This window comes from Triticum aestivum, chromosome 2A, assembly GCF_018294505.1.
Source record: "Triticum aestivum cultivar Chinese Spring chromosome 2A, IWGSC CS RefSeq v2.1, whole genome shotgun sequence".
Lineage (NCBI taxonomy): Eukaryota > Viridiplantae > Streptophyta > Magnoliopsida > Poales > Poaceae > Triticum > Triticum aestivum.
This window is the reverse complement of record NC_057797.1, coordinates 678,925,334-678,933,518: the sequence shown is the minus strand read 5'-3', so window position 1 is coordinate 678,933,518 and position 8,185 is coordinate 678,925,334.

Sequence of the window (8,185 nt, the reverse complement as noted above, 5' to 3'; positions counted from 1 at the left end):
ATGGTTCGATGCACTGATACGGTTCTTCGTTAGGGTAATCAGGGTACTCTTCGGGGACAGAACCTGCCGCAGAGAGCACCGATACACAAACATTACCAAACAGTATGCAACAATATGATGCATGCATGAAACATGGCAATATGAGTGTGTTGGGCTAATGCAACTAAAACCAGAAGGGTTTGAACAAATTTGAATCAAAGATTCAAATTTCAAACTCAAACATGGCCTTTTAAAGTGCTTTTCCTTGTTCTGTTTAAAACATCAATTTAACTTGTTTGATCATGCATGAAAATATTACAGATGGATAGATTGGATTTTTCTGATCATTTTTCATTTATAATTTGTCCAATTTGGAGTTACAGAATAAAAGTTATGAATTTTTGAAGTTTAAATTATATTCTGGAATTTCCTGATTTAAATTAAATCCAGAAAATCAATTACTGCGTCAGCCTGACATCAGTGTGACGTCAGCAGGTCAACGGAACAGGTTTGGGTCAAACCTGACAGTGGGTCCCGCATGTCAGGGTGATTATTTTAATTAAAATTTAATTAAAACTAATCCTGTTTAATTAACAGGGCTGGGCCCCACCTGTCATTGACTCAGGGGAGTCAACCAGGGCCCACCCGTGGTCAAACCCGGGTCGGCTGCACCGGCGTTTAGCCGCCGGCGAGCCCGACGCGGCGGCGGAAGTGGTTTTGGCCATTGCGGCCACCAAATGGGCCGCGGAGACCACCGGAGGGGAGCTTAGGACAAACCGCAGCTCTTGGCGGAGTCCGTTGGGGTCGGGGTGGCCGGAGTTGGCGCCGGCGACGACGTTGGCGGCCACCGGGGTTCGGTCGGAGGTGAACTTGGCGCTAGAGGGTTCGGTGAGGCTCGTGGAGTGGCTAGCTAGGTGCTAAGTGACACGGTGAGTAAGATGGACACCATCTTGTGGCCGGAGGATGACCGGGAGCACGTCGGCGACGAGGTCCACGGCGGTGGGTGCGGTTGAGCTCCGGGAGGTTGCTACACGGCTCGGGAGCAAGAACGGAAGGGAGGGGAAGATGGCTAAGCTCACAGTGAGTGCGACGGAGTCCTTGGTGCGGCCGGAGATGGACCGGAGCGACGACGGCGTTGAAGGGGATCTCCGGCGACGGTGAGCTCGGGCGAGGTCGGTGCGGTGGTCTCGGGCGTTGCGAGTGCTCGGGGCTCGGCTGCTCGATGAAGTGGACAGCGGCGGAGCTCCTGGACACGGTGAGACGGCGTGGGGTGGTCGGAGGGCGTGGCTACGGCGAGGGGGTGGCGGCGATGGCGTCGGCCATGGCTGGGGCGTGCGAGGGGGAGGAGCTGGAGAGGAGAGGGGGTGTCTGGGGGGTTCGGGGGAGAGAGGGAGGCCGATCCACGGCGTTAGCCGGGCGAGGGAGGCGGCGAGGCGGCGAGCAGCTGCGTGGCGAGCTGCGGTGCCGCCGCCGAGCACCTTGGCTGCCTGCCTGGCGAGCCAAGCAGCTCGCTGGAGCGGTGGCCGGGCTGGGCCGGCCAGGTGGGCTGGCTGGTGGGCCTGCGGTGGCGCCAGGTAAGTTTTCCCCTTTTTTCTGTTTCTGTTTTTATTTAATATATCTGCAACTTTGTTGAATTTAATAAAATATCTAGGCAACTTCAAAAATCACCAAATTACTCCTGGTCCATAGTTGGATTATTCCCAACATGAAACATTTTAGTTTGGAGATATTTGAGCATTTAAATATTTTATATAATTTTAAATGCCCAAATTCAAATATTTATGAATTAATTCAAAAACCCTAAGATGGCCTAGGAAAATGTGCACCACTTTTGGCAGAGGTTCTGAACCAAGACAAAAATGATGGGCATTTTAGAAGGGCATTTCAGGTTCATTGAAAATTATTTTAGTAAACCCTGGTTGGTTTCAGAGGGGACTGGGGGTTCTGTCATCCCCATTTCAAGTTTCTGATGAAAAAGTAAACATGATGCAACACTCTAATGCATGACTAGCTAGGGTGTGACAACTCACCCCCACTCAAAAGAATCTCGTCCCGAGATTTGGGTTCCTCCGGGAAGAAGGCGGGGTACTCGAGTCGAAGACGATCCTCCCTTTCCCAAGTTGCTTCATCCTCAGAATGGTGCGACCATTGAACCTTGAGAAACTTGATATTATGACGTCGAGTGGTACGTTCGGCCTGATCGAGGATACGAATGGGGTACTCTCGATATGTAAGATTATCTTGGAGATCAAGCGTTTCGTAGTCCACTCCACGGATAGGATCCGAGAAGCAACGCCTGAGTTGAGAAACGTGGAAGACATCGTGGACTCTGGAGAGATGCGGAGGTAGTTCCAGCTGGTAGGCAACTTCTCCTCGTTTGGCGAGAATGCGAAAAGGTCCAATGTAACGAGGAGCCAATTTGCCTTTGATACCGAAACGATGGGTACCCTTCAGAGGGGTGACCCGAAGATAAGCCTTCTCGTCAACCTCGAAAGTCATAGCTTTATGCTTTCGGTCATATTGACTCTTTTGACGGGTTTGGGCTGTTTTCAACTTTTCACGAACGATACGAACTTGTTCTTCTGCTTCCTGAATCATGTCCGGGCCAAAGAATTGTCTTTCCCCGGTCTCTGACCAGTTAAGGGGTGTTCGACACCGTCGTCCATAGAGAACTTCAAAAGGGGCTTTGCCCAAGCTAGATTGATAGCTGTTGTTGTAAGCGAATTCGGCAAATGGAAGGCACTTCTCCCAGTCCATCCCGAATGAGATAACAGAGGCTCGAAGCATGTCCTCTAGAATCTGGTTGACGCGTTCCACTTGACCACTCGACTGAGGGTGGAAAGCAGTGCTGAAGGAGAGACGGGTTCCCATAGCATTTTGGAAACTTTCCCAAAATCGAGAGGTGAAGAGGCTTCCTCGATCCGAGTTAATTTCCAAAGGAACACCATGGAGAGACACTATTCGGGAGATGTATAAGTCTGCCAGCTGACTAGCGGTTATACTCTCACGAACAGGTAAGAAATGGGCTACTTTGGAAAGACGATCGACAACGACAAAGATAGCATTATTCCCTCTCTTGGTCCTGGGAAAACCGGTAATGAAATCCATGCCAATTTTATCCCATTTCCATTCAGGAATAGCTAAGGGTTGAAGGGTGCCAGCAGGCCGTTGGTGCTCTGCTTTTACACGTCGACAGACGTCGCAATTAGCAATATACTGAGCAATTTCTCTCTTCATCCTAGTCCACCAGAACCTCTGGCGTAGGTCCTGATACATCTTAGTACTACCGGGATGAATAGTGAGAGGGGATTCATGAGCCTCCTTAAGGATTAACTGCCGTAGCTGCTGGTTCTTGGGAACCACTAGATGGTTCTCAAAGTACACAACACCATGATCATTTGTGGAGAAACAACTAGCACCTCCGCTAGCAATGTTCTCTTTGATTTTAGATATTCCCTTATCTCGCTTTTGGGCAGCGATGATTTGATCCGTAAGAGTAGGTTTTGCCACCAAGGTGGAAAGAAATCCTTGAGGAACAATGTGAAGGTTAAGCTTCCGAAATTCCTCATGGAGAAGCGGTTGACTTTGTTGTAACATCAGATTGTTACAATAAGATTTACGACTTAGCGCATCAGCCATGACGTTGGCTTTCCCTGGGGTGTAGGTTATTCCTAAGTCGAAGTCTGTGATCAATTCAACCCAACGTCTTTGCCTGAGATTCAGATCCGGTTGGGTGAAAATGTACTTCAGACTTTGGTGATCAGTGAATATTTCGCAACGATTACCGAGGAGGTAATGTCGCCAGGTCTTAAGTGCATAGACTACAGCTGCAAGCTCTAGATCATGAGTAGGATAATTCTCCTCGTGTGGGTGCAATTGCCGTGAAGCATAGGCAATTACGTGTCGATCTTGCATGAGAATGCAACCTAGTCCTTGTCGCGAGGCGTCGCAGTAGATAACAAAGTCCTTGGAGAAGTCTGGCGGTACCAGTACGGGAGCAGAAGTCAGGCGTCTTTTCAGTTCCTGAAAGCTGTGCTCACATTGTGGAGTCCACTCGAACTTCTTATCTTTCTTGAGGAGTTCGGTTAGAGGTTTGGCAACTTTGGAGAAGTTCTCGACAAAGCGACGGCAATAGCTCGCTAAGCCTAGAAAACTCCGAACTTGCTTGACCGATTCAGGTGGAGTCCAGTTAAGGACGGCTTGAACTCGCTCAGGGTTAACAGCAATACCTTTACCAGATATTACATGACCCAGATAGGTCACTTCTGACAACCAGAATTCACATTTAGAAAATTTGGCATAAAGGCGATGCTCTCGAAGTTTCTGCAACACTAGCCTTAGATGTTCGGCATGTTCTTCCTCGTTCTTGGAGTAGATGAGTATATCATCGAGGTAAACCACGACGAATTTATCCAAATACTCCATGAAGATTGAGTTCATTAACCGAGAAAAGGTGGCTGGAGCGTTGGTTAAACCGAAGGACATGACGGTGTACTCGTATTGGCCGTAACGAGTAACAAAGGCCGTTTTAGGGATGTCCCCGTTTCTGATTTTGATTTGATGGTAGCCCAACCTCAAATCCATCTTGGAGAAGACTGAGGATCCAGCGAGCTGATCGTACAGGTCGTTGATCCTGGGGAGTGGGTATTTGTTCTTGATGGTGACCAAATTGACAGGTCGGTAATCTACAACCATCCGGTCCGTACCATCCTTCTTCTTGACGAATAGGACGGGGCAAGCCCACGGAGAAGAGCTAGGTCGGATGAAACCCTTTTTCAAGGACTCATCGAGTTGTTTCTTAAGCTCGGCTAGTTCTAGGGGTGCCATCTTATAAGGTCTTCTAGCAATCGGAACGGTTCCTGGAATGAGGTCTATTACGAACTCAACATCCCTGTCAGGTGGAACACCTGGCAATTCCTCTGGAAAGACATCCGGGAAGTCACGGACTATCGGAACGTCCTCAAGGTCTGGCAAAGGGCTGGCGTTAAGAGAATATAATTGTCGCTTAGCTATTCGGGTCAAGACATTGACTATCTTTCCCGAAGGATGGGTGAGTTGAACAGTCCTAGAGAAGCAATCGATTTGGGCATGATGAGCCGACATCCAGTCCATACCCAAAATGATATTAATATCTGAAGATTTAAGGGCTATCAAAGACGCGAGGAAAACAAGTCTGTCGACTTGGATTTCATTTCCATGGCTTACTCGAGAAGTTTGCCATTTGGATCCCGGAGTTTGAATTACCATAGAGGTTGGCATATCACCGAATGCGACGTTATGCAAACGAGCATAATTTTCAGATATAAAAGAATGAGAGGCTCCTGTATCGAAAAGAACAGATGCCGGGTGGCAATTAACAAGAAGCGTACCGAGAACGACGTTGGGATCCTCTTGAGCTTCTTCGGCAGAGATACAGTTGACATGGCCACGTGAAGCGGTGACCTTGTCAGCCTCCGCTACCAGCGCGGAACGCAGCTTGTGAGAGACACTGCGAAGCCAGTCATCAGCGTCGAGAGGCTCGACGGAGTGGTGGAACGTAGGTGGATGCAATTTGATAAAATCACTAAGTGACACCACGTTAGTCCTCTGATGGTGTGTTGTGTTCTGTTCAATACGCTCCAACAAATGGTTGGTCTCCCGCTTGTTTCTCTCAGCTTCCATCATAACCTCGGCTAGTGAAGGAGGATGAGGCAGATTTGCATCCCTGGCTTCACTGCCTTCGGCCTGCTCTTGAGAAGCAGGGTTAGCGCGCGTGTTGACCATCCTAGGTAAACAAGACAATGATTTAGTCAGGATGACAAAATTCCGACATAGGGTAAAAATGTAAGGAATAACTCGAAATGCAAGATGATCATCCGTATGACATGGTAGATACAGAAACTGCTTCTTTATTCCATCGTCATACACACCATACAGGGTTTAGTACAAGACCAAACAAAGTACTATTACGGTGAAAGAGGATTACATCTCATCGGAGGCATTCCAAGCTCCTATACATTATTTTTCTACACCTCCGGAAGGAGTACAAAGTAGGTCATATCCCACGAGTCACGCGGGACGATAGAAGACACAGCTAGTGCGAACTAGTGATACTACTGCTAACTCAGACCGATCCGTAGTAGTCCTCGTAAAAGTCACCTCCATAGCCTGGGAGCTCAACATGATCATCCGGAAACAGGCGATCTCGCGGAGGTTGTGGACCATAGGGGCTAGGATGAGGCCTTGGACCAACAAACGGTGGCCTGCGGGGACCGCGAGGTGGGGTGATGCCTCCTACATCACGCCAAACCATCACGTCTGGCAGAGCGGATCTCACAGGATAGAGATCGCGCATATCTGAATATCCAGCTTGCACCGCCGGTGCGAACCGAGTCAAAGTGGCCCAGTGGTCAGCACGGGTATTGAAGAGCTCTAACCTCAAGGCCCGATTTTCACGGTCCTTATCCTCGAGCATCTCAGCAGTGGTGCGAGTCCGTGAATCCTCCTGGGTGGGGTCAGCATAGATAGCCTGGAGATACCCTTGTGCTCCCGGAAGTGATCCTGGCATATACCGGAAATCAGAGTCCCGAAATAGACCAGATCTGACTCGCATAATGGTCATCATAGAGTAGGCGGCGTCCTGCACAGCCATCTCAATAGTAACCCCGAGTCCATAAGAGCAGTGAAGAGGCTCGGTGGATCCAGGATAAGATGGAAATATCCTGACAGTGCAGAGATACTGGCTTTGATTAAAGTCTCGGAATTGCTCTTCGACCGTGTACTCAGGATACCAGCGGTATCCAGCCTCAGTCATTACCCTGACCAACTTGGCAGTATGGCCGGGTACATCTAGGCATCGAGTCAGGCGAACCACTTGATTGAGGTCGCGAGTGGCCATCTGAAAGCACAATCGTAATGCAAAGGCATTAGAATTTCTAGCGAAATTTTGGCAGCATAACAGCTGTAAATGCTCAAGAAGGATTTTGAGACAATTGACAAAGGATTTCATACACACTCAACATCATCATATCAAAGTTCTGAATCCATTCTAACAACATAATGTGGTAGTAGAACTGAACTAGGTTTGTATCCATCAAACTTATAAGGTACTACTGATTAGTAACACGTGATCCTGATAGAGAGAATAGATCCTAATTCCTTAACCCCCGGTAGAAGAATGGACTGACTCAGATCAGAATGTCATAAGATAAAGGAGTAAAAGAGCCTTACGTTCCATCCCACAAACAATTCCCCTACATATAACTAAAGAATTTCTAGACTTAACATCGACCAGTTTGGCTTGGAGAACCTACAGGCAGTCCGGCTCTGATGCCAACGCTGTCAGGACCCCGACTCGATGTCACATCGATCTAGCCGGTAACACCTCATATCACCTTGCGGCCTCACGCACGGTATCCCCACGGGTGTCGCCTTACCTTTGCCCGGGACCGTTTGCGCATTTTGGCTCACGTATATGATAGTGTCGCTAGCATCCATATGATAAAGAGCCCGGGCTGACATGACTAGTCGTAAACCCAAAGTGGCACAGACTTACAGGGACAGGCATCCATGACCCAGCTTCGAACGTGTCGGTCATCAGCAAATGGGTCCGGGCTGTAGCACTGGGCTAGCAGGACTCCGGTAAACCGGGCTGTAGCGGGCTAACAGGACTCCGGTACTCAAAGCGTGACATTTCCCCGAAGGGACAGACACAGGAACGAAGAAGGACACATGCCGGCCAGCCTAAGTGTTCCAGAGCAGTAGCAAGCTACCATGGCTCAGCGGTAACACTAGGAGACATTTCCCGGTAAGAGAGGCTACTAAAGATAAACAACTAGATAGTCAGATCCCACACATACCAAGCATTTCAATCATACACACAATATGCTCGATATGTGCAAATACAACGAAGCATCACAACATGACTCTACGACACAAGTACTTTATTTAAGGCTCAGGGAGCCATACATAACATACACAAAGGTACGGGTCTCACGACCCAACATACAAGTCATACAGTCATACAAACCAGCAGCGGAAGTAACTTGTCTGAGTACAGACAACTAGTAAAATAAAAGAGGCTTGGAAAGCCTAGCTATACTACGTGGTCCTTCACAAGCTCAGGGTCACCACCTGGGTCTTTAGCCTACTCGTTGATGTCAACGTCTACATAGAACCCATCAGAAGGGGTTGCAGCGTCTTCTGTAAAAATGTAGATTATAGCAAC